Here is a 13,333-nt window from a genome sequence, read left to right on the forward strand (position 1 = left end):
AGCTTCCTTTTGCAACAATAGAGAACCAGATTTTTTTTACAGTTGATTTTTCTTGGGACTTTACTCAATTTTTACATCAGGAAAAAGGAATTTCCTCTAGTTACCCTAGTACGCTAGTGGTAGACAGAAACACTAATTACACTGCTGTAGTATGTAATAACAACACCAACAGGTACTAGTTTCCCTTTTTTTTTTTTTTTTTTTTTTTTAAAAGGAACATGTGAAAGTGTTATAGGATTGTCCTGAACGGTGCTTTAGTTCTGGTACAATCATAACAATCACACAATATGTTGCTCCAGGGCTTTTTATTTCCCCAATCAGGTGGGAGACTTATTAGTCAGATATTCCTCTGTTGACTGTGAGACTAGGTTTTAAGGACAACATACAGAACAAAGTAGGGATATGAAGGAAGAAAGAAAAGGTCAACTCCTATTCCACTTGAATATATTTCATTTAACAAAACAAGAAAACCGGTGTGTTATACTGAAGAAGCAGAGTTTAAATGTATGTGAACTTACTAACCAGTTTAAAAGTAAAAGACTTTTCTAAGTTTTTTTATTTTTATGGATAATGTAGTCTAAGTATTGTCCATTAGGGGTTTTCATAAACACCTTGAAATATGAGTTACAGGATTGTTTTCTACCAGGATTTGTTTTGTTTTGCTTGATTCTAAGAAAAACAGAATCTGACCAAGATCATTCATGAGGAACAATTCATGTATCTCTGAGGTAAATTTTTGTTGTTTTTCAGATATATCTTGCTGTACACTTTACTTTATACATTCAGAAGCTATGACTGTAAGCTTGAAATCCAGGTCTTTCTGAGAAAATCAGTGTATTGGGATTTACTTTCTAGAACTGTAATATTACATTTCTGTTAATACTGAACTGTTTTAGGAGATATGCTTAGCAATTTGTTTATTTTATGACTAATATAGTGTCTGTTTGCTTGATCCGAAATGGTGCAATTGAAGGACAATCAGTATCATTTTTGTCTTTGTGTTAATCAGTCTGTCAGAGTTGCATCGTTAGACAAATCATCTGTGTAAATTGATAATATTACAGTAAGACTACATTTGTTATTCCAAATTTGTGCAGATTTTCTATTAAATTTCCCACAGCAGAAGCTCTGTAAAAATTAAAACTTGGAATTTATATAGTAGGTGCTATCTACAGAAATCATTGCCTGAGTGATACTGAGCATGTTGCTTAATGGTTGGACTATTATTATGTCTAACTAGTACTGCTTACTGAGTGATATATTTCTCAGACTATTACATTTAATGTTAGCTGGTGAATGGAAAGAACACTGATAAATGTATAATGTGGAGTGCATTCACTTGGTGCCAGACTGGCAGAGGCTTGTGTGAATGTTGGTTGCTTAATCAGGGAAGAAGTGCAGTGCTCAAAATGGTGCTGCTCAGGCTGATATGATCTTCCAACTTGCCTCAATGCTGAGCCAGAATTTTTTGTTATGGAAGGGAAAGGGGGTGTGAGTAAGGTCCCACTATCTGACAAATTACTGTTCCTCTATGAGTCCTGCTGGTGATGATAGCTCATAGTACTGAAAATTGCTATAAAGTGAACAGGTGTCATAAATTCAGATCAATTTGGGATGTGCTTGTTTTTCATCAGACCAAAAAGCTTTGTTTATGACCTGTAGATTAGACTTACACTAGTAAGCACTTTCACCAGTAGAGTGAAGATGATAAATCTGTTGCCAAATCACTATGTACTCGATACATTTAAATGTCTACAACATCTTTATTTGCAGTTGTTTTTTCAGTTATTAATCTTTTTTGCACATATTAAACAAGTCCAATGTGATTTTTAAAGCACCTTCTTCAGTGTACTGCCTCAAGAAGTTCCTCTGTTGATAACCACGTTATAATGTTGAAACAATGTCTAAAGAGCTTGCTGGGAGAAGTGTGCTGTGTGGATGAAGAGGAATTATTTTAGGCAGCATATATGTAGGTTGCAGTGAAAGTAGTGCCTCCTCTTTATTTCCATGGAAACTGCAACAAATATAATGAGTACAATAACACTATTTGATAGAGCAATTTCTCAGCTACAAAACACTATTTTTCAGCAGTCACCACCATTAGCTATGCATTTTTTGCCAGCCGCAAACAAGATCCTCCATGCTGTACTTGTCAAAATCTGCACCAGAGGTCATGACACACTGTTGCTGTCACCCCTGCTGAAACTTACCACCCATTACCTCCCTGTGCTCACATCCACTGCCTGTTCTCTGTAATTGTTCATCAAGCATCAATGAATGTCAGTAGGTGAAAATTTTTCAGCATGGTGGAACTAAATTCTGCACCTTTGTCTCATGACCTTCCATATCAGATGCCATTTTTGTCAGACTGCCACTTGGCTGCCATCTGTCACATGGGGGAAAAAAAAAAAAAAAAAAGGAATAGAATATAAGTGTGAAGTTTTAACCATATCACCAATGGCCGCCTCTAACACTGTGGGGCAAGATACTGAAATATGAGGCACTACTTTCAGAGCAGCCCGTGTAAAACATATAGTTAACATATGTAAGTAACAAGACTTACATTAACTGTTAATATATATAAAAAAGAAAACAACAAAAACGTAAAATTAGTGAGATACTTGACCCTGTTTTTGTGAGACTAACGCAGTAGTCTAGCTCAGTTGTTGCCATTCTTAGTGAGTTGTCAAGATGTTTGTCAGAGATTTTTTATTAAAACTTTACTCTTCCTGTACTTTATCCTTAACAATATTTGTTCACAAATGTGAGTACTGCCAAAAAGTGATGACTTGAACAAGGCCAGTTGTGAAGTGAGATATATCTTTCTCTGTTAAGAGAGATCTTATAACAGCCTCGTAAAGAGACACGATCAAATTTTTAGTTGAACATCTCGTTGCAGCTCCATACAATCTATTCGAAAATGTGTAGCTAATGTGTTTATTTCTGCTGAAATGGAGTCACAAATATAAATTAATTTTTTTTCAGTAATTTTGAAACATTTCTCAAATTCCTTAATCTAAACAGCACAGTTGCATATTTTTCACTGTTCATAAGACTGTGTTTAGCCAGTGTATCCAAATGCATACGATTATTTGACTTAACTTGACTCGGGATTCCACAACGTCCTCCTCCTGCTTTGATTTCAGCTGAAACAGTGGTAATAGAGCATCAATGTTCAGTTGTTGCTGAGCAATGACTATGTGTCTGAGGCTGGGCTGGGCTACATGGCAGAGCAGATTGGTTGCCATGATGGGGTGGGCCACACTAAGCTATGCCAGGCTGCATGCAGCCCATGGGCTTCAAGTTGGACATACCCTATTTGCACTGTTTCCAATGAGTGTGTTCTGGGCTTCCGCATCTTAATCCTCTGCTGAAGGGCATACCCTGTGCCAAAGGAATATAAAATGATGTAATGAAGTTGCACCCAAATGTGTGAGGCCAAGAGTCTGGAATCAGCCTTCTTAGATATTGCAGTTCTTCTATCTTTTGAGTGTTTCATGCTCAGTTTCCAGCGAGCATGAATACAGTTCAAAATCATAACTGTGTTTATGCTTGGTTTAATAATAGGACAAAAGACCAACATTTTAGGAAGTAGGTATTCCTTCTCTGTATCTGTGGTAGAGTCTGTAAAAACTATGTTATGTATTAAAAGCTTTCCTTCAACAGCACAGTTTCTTGTTGGTGATTGCCTTTATCTTCCAAAACTAATATAAAGTAGTAAGCATGAAATGCAGCAAGGAAAACAGTGAGGAATGCTAAAGATAAATTACCTCTGTCTTTGCAGTAAAAGCATGATTAAGCTGATATGTGAGCCCAGATCTTCTGAGTTATAGTCCAACATATCTAGACTCTTTAGCAAATTAATGGCTACAATTTTGCAAAGCATAGTATTATACTACTGCTTATTTTAAAAAATCTATAATTGCTAGTGCATTGAACACAAAAAGATGCCTGTACTTGTCTGTCCTTCCACCTCTACTCTCCTGAAGTCTCAAAATCTTAAAAACTGCTGGGAACATATGAAAGAAAATGAAATTAGAAACAGGTAAAATATTCATTATTTGCATGTTAATTTTTTGTGGTTAAATATCACTACAGGATTGCTAATTCAAAAGCCTACAATCAAGTTGAACTGATAATTATTTGAAAGTGAAACATAACTTGTCGTTCTTTTAATGTATGACACATTATTGGTCATAAGATTTTACAACAAATTAATTTATTTGTTCTAAGTAATACTAGGTGACATGTTAAGCAAAATATTTCAGCAGCCCGAGTCAAATTAATGAGAGAACTCTTTTCTAATGATAGGCAGAAAGGAGTTCAACAAGGTGTGAAATGGACTGCAGCATGAATTAAATCAAGCTTGGCTATTTAGTGAGCATATAATTGATCTATTGTGCAGCTAAGTAACTGAGAAAACAAACCTTTCACCAGTGTGTGAACTCTATCAGAAATATGATGAAAAGTTGAAGAGATGCAGCCTATTATTTGATATTCATTGCCACCTTAATAATAACAGCCATAAGTAGTGGAGATGCAGGTTCAATGTAAGAACTGAACATTCAGCACTGCATATTGTGAGATAAGTTGGGATAGGAAAAAAATTGAATTCAAATGCTAACCAAAGAAGACCCCACAGTAAGCAGGGAAGAAGAAAGGCAGCTTGACAGGTTTACAATCAACATATTTGAGGTTCTGGTAGGGGGAAAGTGGTGGGGAAAGACAGGGTTTCAATTTTTGGGATATGAATAACAGGCAAGTAATATCTGTTTAATTAAATAGCCAATCAGAAGTATTTTGTATTACAAAAGAACTGTATGTGGAAGAGATGGGAAAGGTTATAGCAAGTTTGGATGCTATGCAAGCTAAAGATCCTGCACAGACTGCATGAGTCCAGCTGCAGTGAGGGACTGATGAGAGGGCAGAGGAATAGAGCAGAGTAAATAAAGCCTTTAGGAAATGTCATCTTTACTTTAAAGAACTTTGACTGCTTTTTAATTACATTTGAAGATGAAGAAGTAATCATCATCCTCTGTGGCAATAAAACAGAATGTCAAGCCTAAAGCTGGGAAAGTTTGTGTTCTAGAGACTTGATATAATTGCATTTATTGAAAGAAAATGCTTAATCTTCTGAGGATAAAAAAAATCCTATTAAGTACTGATGGGAAACTTCATCAATCAATTTGTGGTAATATTTTCCTCTTTATTTGAAAAAAATAATAATTTCCTCTTTATTCAAACAATGGTTAAATCTAATTGTTCTTGAAAAAGATGTATTTCAGCAATGGCAGGAAAGATTTAAAGTATTTTATTAATATGAAAACTTTGACTAATTTGACTAATACTTCTCTGAAGTGATAAATTCCAGACAAATGCTGATTATGTATTTTTTTTTTTACTTCATTTCTATTTGTCCTTGAAAAACATGAACTTGCTGTATTAATTTCTCAATTTTGTACAGATTGGTTAGATAATAGCAAGTTTGGATCCTACAGGTGCATTATTTAGTGATTCTGTAAATGAGTAATTTTTCCCACTTGAGGACCTCTAATGGTTTACAAACTGACAGAATAAATATCTATTTATTTATTGGCTTATTTTAAAGCACGAGATTTTAATCAGCACTTCAGTGATGGTAGTATCTAGAAATTATTTAGTCTTAGTGTCCTGTGAGGATTTAGTTTTGGCTGCATGTCATGCAACAGAAGTGGCTCCTCATAGAGTCATAACAGCAGTATGATTTATTTCACTAGGTCAAAGGAAGTTCAAAACTTTGCTGGTACTTGGTTTCACAGCTGTAAGTGTAGTAGTGTAGTAAGTAGTAGACTGAAGATAGGGATTATTGCTCTGATGGGGCTGGATTTAAAAGCTTCTCTTACGCAGGCACTCGTTACTGTCTCCAGACCATCCTACTACTAGCCACATGTGCAATATAAACTGTTTATAGTGCTCACCATCTTGACTGTAGTCTTTTGACCTCATTTTTTTTTTTTTTTTTTTTTTTTTTTTTTGAGACTTACTCCAAAACTGGAAATTAAATTTAATGTTTTTTATAACATTATTTGGCTTGTGTAGCCTTGGTGTGGATGCCGAAAGCGAACTCTGCTCTAGAAATCAGGTCTGATCAGAGATATTAAATGATTGTATTGCATGGAAGGATTACTGTAGTTTTCTTTGTTCATATGTATTTTGATTCCATAATTCATTAATACAGTGATTCACTTGATAGCAACAGGACACAGACTCATTATTGTATATGTTAGATCTCAAAAGTGAGGCTTTCTCTCTCTGGAGATGCCAGGCTTGCTCTGTTTGAACTTGTCTTGGTGTCTCTAGAATTTAGTTTTTTTACTCGATTTAGCCAATAATTTCTCTCCATAGTTTATGGCTAACTGTGGCCAGTTATTTCAGTTATTTTACTGTCCTTATGTTTGTATGGAACAACCATAACTTTACAGAGACTGTAGTAGAAAGTTGTAACAACAATCTTAAAAGAGGCAAACAAAAAACAGTGAAATGAGTCCAAGTGGATTCTAATCAGTTCTAATGATCTTGTTCATATAAATCAACTGCCTGATATTACTACCAGCAAAGTATGCTGGCAGCTGACATCTTGTAATCCACTAACACACATCTGAGTGAAGTGTTCAAATTCAGGAGGCTGGGAAGTGAGGGAAATCTGAGCATTACAATACAAAAAAAAAGTTGAAATTATAAAGTGTGTGTGTGTGTGTAGCAATCTCAATCAAATGATTTCTGAAGTTACGATAACGTAGTATTGCACTGTCACTTCATGGCAGCACCGGTGAAACACAAGCTAGATTTGTACATCAGACTTCTGGAAAAAAAGATCTCGATGGAAAGGATCAATTCTAAAATAGCTTTAGTTTGAGCACTCTGTGTATAGGATTAAAATTTTTTTGCTATTAATTTCAATAATATTTGAATTGGTGATGTTTCATGGGAATGAAGTAAGCATTGGTCCTAACTTCATAGTTGCTGCATTTGACGCGAATATAATACATGTAACTTTTTCATATAGGATTTCATTGTCATTGTACTCTTCTTTCCTTGCTCTTAATATATGCATTAGCTTGCCCTATGAGTGGGCATTCCCACTTTTTCACATTCCTATGTGAAGTTTCAGTTATTTGCAGAATTGCTTTCAAGTACAACTGACATATCAGTTCCATTTTTTTTATTCTATAAAAACACTGTTAATCCTTGTTTGTATAGTAAAAACTTACTTACTTAATTAGTGCTAAATAATTTGTAATATTTCATGCTTTTTATTTTTAGATTAATCATTCTTCAGAATGATGTCCAGGAGTTTTCACTGGAGAAAAGTCTAGTTTATTGATGAAGCATATACACATTTACAACTGTGCATAAAAGAAATGATGAAAGACAGAACAAGTCAAATAATGTGAACATGTTGCAGAAGTTCTTATTAGATGACTAGATTTTTTTTAAGTGAGCAGCAAGTGGAAAACAAAGACTGTCACCTTCGAGAACACAGATAATGTTTTATTTAAAACAGTAAACTTTAAAGTGCTATCTGCAATCTATTCTTAATGTGTTACCAATATTTAAGTGTTAAGGCTGTACAATAATTTAGAGATAGCAGTTTCGATTTAGTTTAACTCATTGTATGTAACAGTGAGTAGTGTAAGTGATCAGCTGGTGGTTGCCAAATAAAGCTGAACTGATAACAAATGGCAATAAGTGTACAGTGGGAAAGGCAAGTTTGCAAATTTGAAGGCTTAGATGCAAATGCAACAAACTGAGTGAGTAATGGTGTGTGCAGTAATGAAAATTAAGTGCTGCTGCTATGTGCCTCTTGCTGTTTGTGTCACTGAACAATGATGCATATACTAAGTATTTATTTGCCATGTGGCCTCAACTGACACAAGAATCAAAGGAAGGTTTGTGATAGTTATATTACCAGCTCTTTACAATATTTGCGTTAAGCTATCATGAGCATCGCTAATTATGAGATCAGGAACGAGACAGATTTTAAAAAACTGATGGTTAGTGCTGTGATTGAGTGACAAAAGCTGTGATTAGGTTCCATATGTGTGAGTAGCTGTCTGAGTGCTGATATTAAAAACTTGCAAAGTAGCTTTTGTTAGTTGGTAAATTGTTATTTCTTAGGAAATATTTAAATGAATTGTAGAGATTCTAAAGGAGAGAAGAAGAAGAGTATGAAAAGGTTTAGTGTACTAGGGTGTTAAATGAGGGACAGTATGTCTGAGTTCCACCAATGGCTGCTATTGCTACCTCAGAATATGGGTTGACTGAATTTCTGATGGTTTTCACTATGTGGATTTAGAGTTAAAATGGAGATTTGTATCTAACAGCTGCACCATCATTTCAGATGGATAGATGTGTAATTTGTTGCAACAGAAATGAGCAACCAATAGAGAAGAAATTGCTGGCTTTCATTCAGTACTAATAAAACATATTAAAATAGAAAAGCTAGTTAAAAACTGAAGAAATTGCTTATGCAATTTTAATAGGTACAGTATTGTCTACTGAACCATGTGGAGTTTTGTTTCAAAATTTAACCTCAAGGTTTATATATGTTTAGTTCAACAAACCAACTAAAATGAATGAAATCTCTCTATAAGCATTAAGCTCCCAGTTAAATATTTCTGCTCATTAAACAGGCACACGTTCACCTCTGGAACACCCAGACTAGCTGCTCTGAATGCTGTATTTTTGAGCCAGTAATTAAGAATATCTTTGTCACCTTGCTGAAGCTAAAGAGGAACACTAATAGGTAGTAAGCATCATGCTTTCGGCTTATGTAGATTATCTCCTTGTATCAATGCTACACACTAACGCAGAATAATAGGTTTGGGTGAGGCTTAAGCAAAAGCTGTTCATTCTCTAAAATAAGAGAGTACGTATTTAGCTAGATCTTTTGAAAACAACATATTGAAACTTTGCAATTTTCATGTAACAGAAGAAATGAGGAATATGTATTTTAAAGCAGAAACCTAACACTAGAGTAAGAAAAGAAAAAGATGTTATAATTCACTAACAGAATCATCGAATCATGAAGGTTGGAAGAGATCTGCAAGATCATCTAGCCACTGTCCACCTATCACCAGTAGTTCTCACTAAGCCATGTCCTTCAACACAAGATCTAAACCTTACTTGAACACTTCTATAAACATAAAATAAATCATGGACAGTAATTATTTTTTTATTCTGTAGCTAACAACAAGCAGGAAAACGCAATGTGCTTTGGATTATTTTTTAGAGTTATATTAGCTTTTTATTCGTATGCAGGGGATATGTTGATGACAAAGAAAGCATAGTAACTAGGTAAATATGGTACAGAGCAAAGTCTAGTGAAGCAATTTCCATCTGCTGTCAGCTGCATGCCATCGCTTAGATCTATGTAGTTCATTTCTGAGAATGAAGTACTTGAAATTTTTGAACAACACTGCTAATGATACCAAGAATGGGCCAAATTGTTAAAAAAGCAAATGAAGCACGGACATAAACCGATGTTAGGTAACTGTAGGAAGGTGATGACACTTGCTTAATTTTCCAGGGGTAAAATTTGAGAAATCTGAATTATGATGTTTTGAAAGTGAGAAATGTGACTCCTGCTTATTACAAACTGAAGCTGTATTCACAGTCTTGAAGCTCATGGTTGAGTGCTGAGATGATATGAACTGGCACTGCGTATCAGATATCTAGCTTTGGCATGTGGAAGTTTTTGGATCTGTTTTGAAGTTGTACTTAGTAGTGTAATGTTTTGGGAGTTTTTTTAATAGTTCCATACTTGAGAAAAGTAATCTCTATATTATGATCTTTTCAGTAAATTTGGGTAAAGTTTTCTAGAAACTGGGAGGCCTGGAGGAATACTGGGAGATCATTATTTAATCGTAATCATCTAAAACATGAGGATTATAATCCTATGTAAAAGAAGTGTGTTTTTTGCTTTCCATGAACATCAAAAGACTATCCGCAGTTTTGTGAAATAAATAGCATCTTCTTGTGAATAGGCAATAGATAAAGTTGGGATCCATTTACACTGTAGCAAATTAAGAATTTAGGGTAATTTCTGTACAGAAAGAAACTTACCATGGCATGCTTCTGAATAACTCTTACTCTGTGTTTCAAGTCCATCCTACTACTCTTCTCATGGATGATTTCCTGTGAATAAGGCAAGTAAAAACAGGCTTTGCTGCTGCTAGCAGTTGTGTTATATCCAATTTCCTATAAAATTGCTTAATGAGAAGATTGAAGAAGAAAAAAAAAAAGAAGAGAAAGCAGTTGTATTGTGTTATGGTACTACCAAAGGAGTAGTGACAGAAATGTGACTGGAAGGTGGAAATATATAAAGAATGCAAAGCACTACAATGTGGCTTATTTATGGTGGTGTCATCTGCAACATGCGGTTGAACTTAATGATTTATGTCCTGTGCAAAAGCCAGGAACTGTGAATGAATTTAACATATTTAAAAGTAAAGATAGATTTAAACAAGAAAATAAGGAATAGACAGAAAGTATATAGAAGGAATATGAGTAATTTGTAGTAATCAAAACAAATCTTTCTACAGTTTATACAAGAAAATAATGTATTTATTATGATATTTCTGACAAAGCCAAAGTTTATGATGGCATCACTTGCAATAAGGCATTAGAAAATTCATACGCATACAATCATGGAAAAATTTTAAAGCTATCACTTAAAAGATAACATTACTATTTCAAAAGATAAAAGTGGATTTTTTTTCAGTCACTACCAGCCAGTAGAGATAAAACTTAACACCTTGAAAATGATAAATATTTGTGAGAATAAAGGAGAGACAGTAACAGGAAACTGCTGAAAAGGATTCTTGATTTTCTTATGGTCTGGGAACTATCTTCTGCTGAAGCCAGTAGCAATATGACTTCTTGCACTGTAGTGTTGCTTGTGTTTGCCAAAGAAGGAGAATGCTACAACTTGGGATGCCATGGCATCTAGGACTTTTCTTGTTGTGTCCAAAGAGGGTTGACCAAAATCTGCTGTGAAGAAAGCTGGATGCATTCCTCAGGGTGCTGCTTTTTGGACACAATTTTTGCTTCTCCTTGTAGCTGCTTTACAGCCCTTCCTGTGCCTGATGGTCTTATTGACCTGATGGGCCCCAATGGGACTCCCACTCCTGGACTCCCACGTGCATGCATGTGGGATGACTCCCACACATTTGCCCATCCCCAGGGAGGTGATCAGGTTGGAGTTGCCCTGCTCATCTCTGGGGAGCTGGGATAGGCCCTGGCTGCCAGGCCCTGCCTGACCCTCCTGGATAGAGCCCATGTTCCTAGCTCGAGTGAGCCAATGGCCCTCATGGTTCTCTGACATTGCAAAATGTAGAATCAGTCTGTGCTGTTGCAGGCAGGTCCTCAACCATCAAGGCAAGAGCTACAATTCAAGCAGCTCACTGGGAAGGCAGCTTAAGAACTAGGACGTTGGCTGCTCTGTGGAGTTAACTGGCTGTGTTCAATTGCTTTAGTAGCATGAAGCCCTTTGCCTGCTTTGATTTTGCCTTTTATTTGCAAAGATAATTCCATAAGCCAGGTCACAATTCTCTCTTGAGATCTACTTGCATTAAATTTGAGGATGAGAAATCTCAAAGAATTGTATGTGCTTTTCATCACGTAACCATGAGTGAAAAAGGCACCATAGTCACATTGAGATATTGACTAATGATAGACTCTGGGTAATGGATCATAACTTGCAGTATAGTATTATTAGCTATTTTGTGTGTGGGAGTTTTAAACTTCACATTAATTTGTACTGGGAATTTACTCCTTTTATTAGAGTTATTGGATTTTGACACTATTTAAAAGAAAATGCCCTCAGGTTATGAGTAACATGACCGAAGAAGGCTGAATTCATATTATACTCTTCTCAGACTCTGTATTGAGAGAGCTTTGCTGAATGTGAAGAAAAGCCATTTCACATAGTAAAGTGGCATCAAGCCCAGTTTCTTTATGGAAGCAAGATATATTCAGAAATTGATCATGTAGCTTTTTTCTCTTTCTTTTTGGTATATATCATCTACTAAATAAAATTATTAAAGATAATTCCAGTCCCTTTACTAAATCAGATTTTATTTGAGGGAAAAGTGGTCTGTGCTCTTGGGAACAATTTGATATTCTAAAATGGCTTTCTCTGAAGTGTTTATTGAAATGGAGAAATTATTCCCCATTTTCTCCCTGTTTAGAATAGAAAACTATTCTAACACAGTGAATGACCCAAGAAAATGGAGAGTGCAGAGCAAATAGTTTCTGATGAATGTGTGGGAGATACAGGTACAGAAGATGAAAAGTAAAATCATTTGAGGAAATGGGAACATGAGGTGTAAATGTATGAAGAGATAAAACGGTCACATTTTTACATTGGTGGAATAATGACGATAATTTGGAAAGTTGTTTAGGCCAGTGACATCAAACACTTGTACGTTAGCCTTCCGTGGATTAGCTTCCTGGAGGGAGAACCTGGCTCTGACTCCTTCACGTATTGGGAAGCTTGGGGTGACATCTGAGGGAGTTCAAGAGAACTTATAAACAGGGTAGTATTAGTAACATGAACTGTGATATTTTCAGTTGTCTTTCTATTTACTAAAACTGAAGTTTAATTGTACACCAAGTATGAGATTTCGTGGCTATATAGATTGAAGTTGAAGTTCAGGGCCATGACTAGGTGATCAAGGTCTGTTAGAGATACTCATGTAGAGGATGTGCAGAGTTCCAGTGGAGATCTAACTTGAAAGTGTGCTGTGCTGTTCTACTCTTCTTTTGTTTTTTCTTTTCCTTTTTTTTTTTTTTTTTTTTTTTTCTTCCCTCTGCCCACTTTATTTGTTTTATTTTTGTCCGCAATATTTCTGGCTTGGCAAATGATTTGCAGCCTATGAAGTACGTAAAGAAAGTAGCTCCTTGTTCATTCAGGATCATAATAATCTCAGGGAGTTCAAATACTAAGGGTCTCTAATAAATACTATTTTGCACTCCTACTGAGAAACCTGAAATAAATTGTGATACTGGTAGGATAATCATTCCCCATCACTACATCTAAGTGGAAAATCATATAGCTTGGCATAGTTCTTTCCTTTTTAACTTTCAATAGAATTAGCAGTGATGTTAACGTGATAGTGAATAATAACTAAAAACACTGTTCTCAAAATACGTCTATTGGGCATTGTCATCTTGACCTATTTTTCACCAGCATTACTGAAAATGTAAGGGCTACAATAACTGTATGTTTTTTTCTGACACAAAGTGATATGAAGTCTTGTATATATACTTCAGATAGCATGATGCAACAATG

This window comes from Tympanuchus pallidicinctus, unplaced genomic scaffold (genome assembly GCF_026119805.1).
Source record: "Tympanuchus pallidicinctus isolate F22 unplaced genomic scaffold, pur_lepc_1.0 scaffold5, whole genome shotgun sequence".
Lineage (NCBI taxonomy): Eukaryota > Metazoa > Chordata > Aves > Galliformes > Phasianidae > Tympanuchus > Tympanuchus pallidicinctus.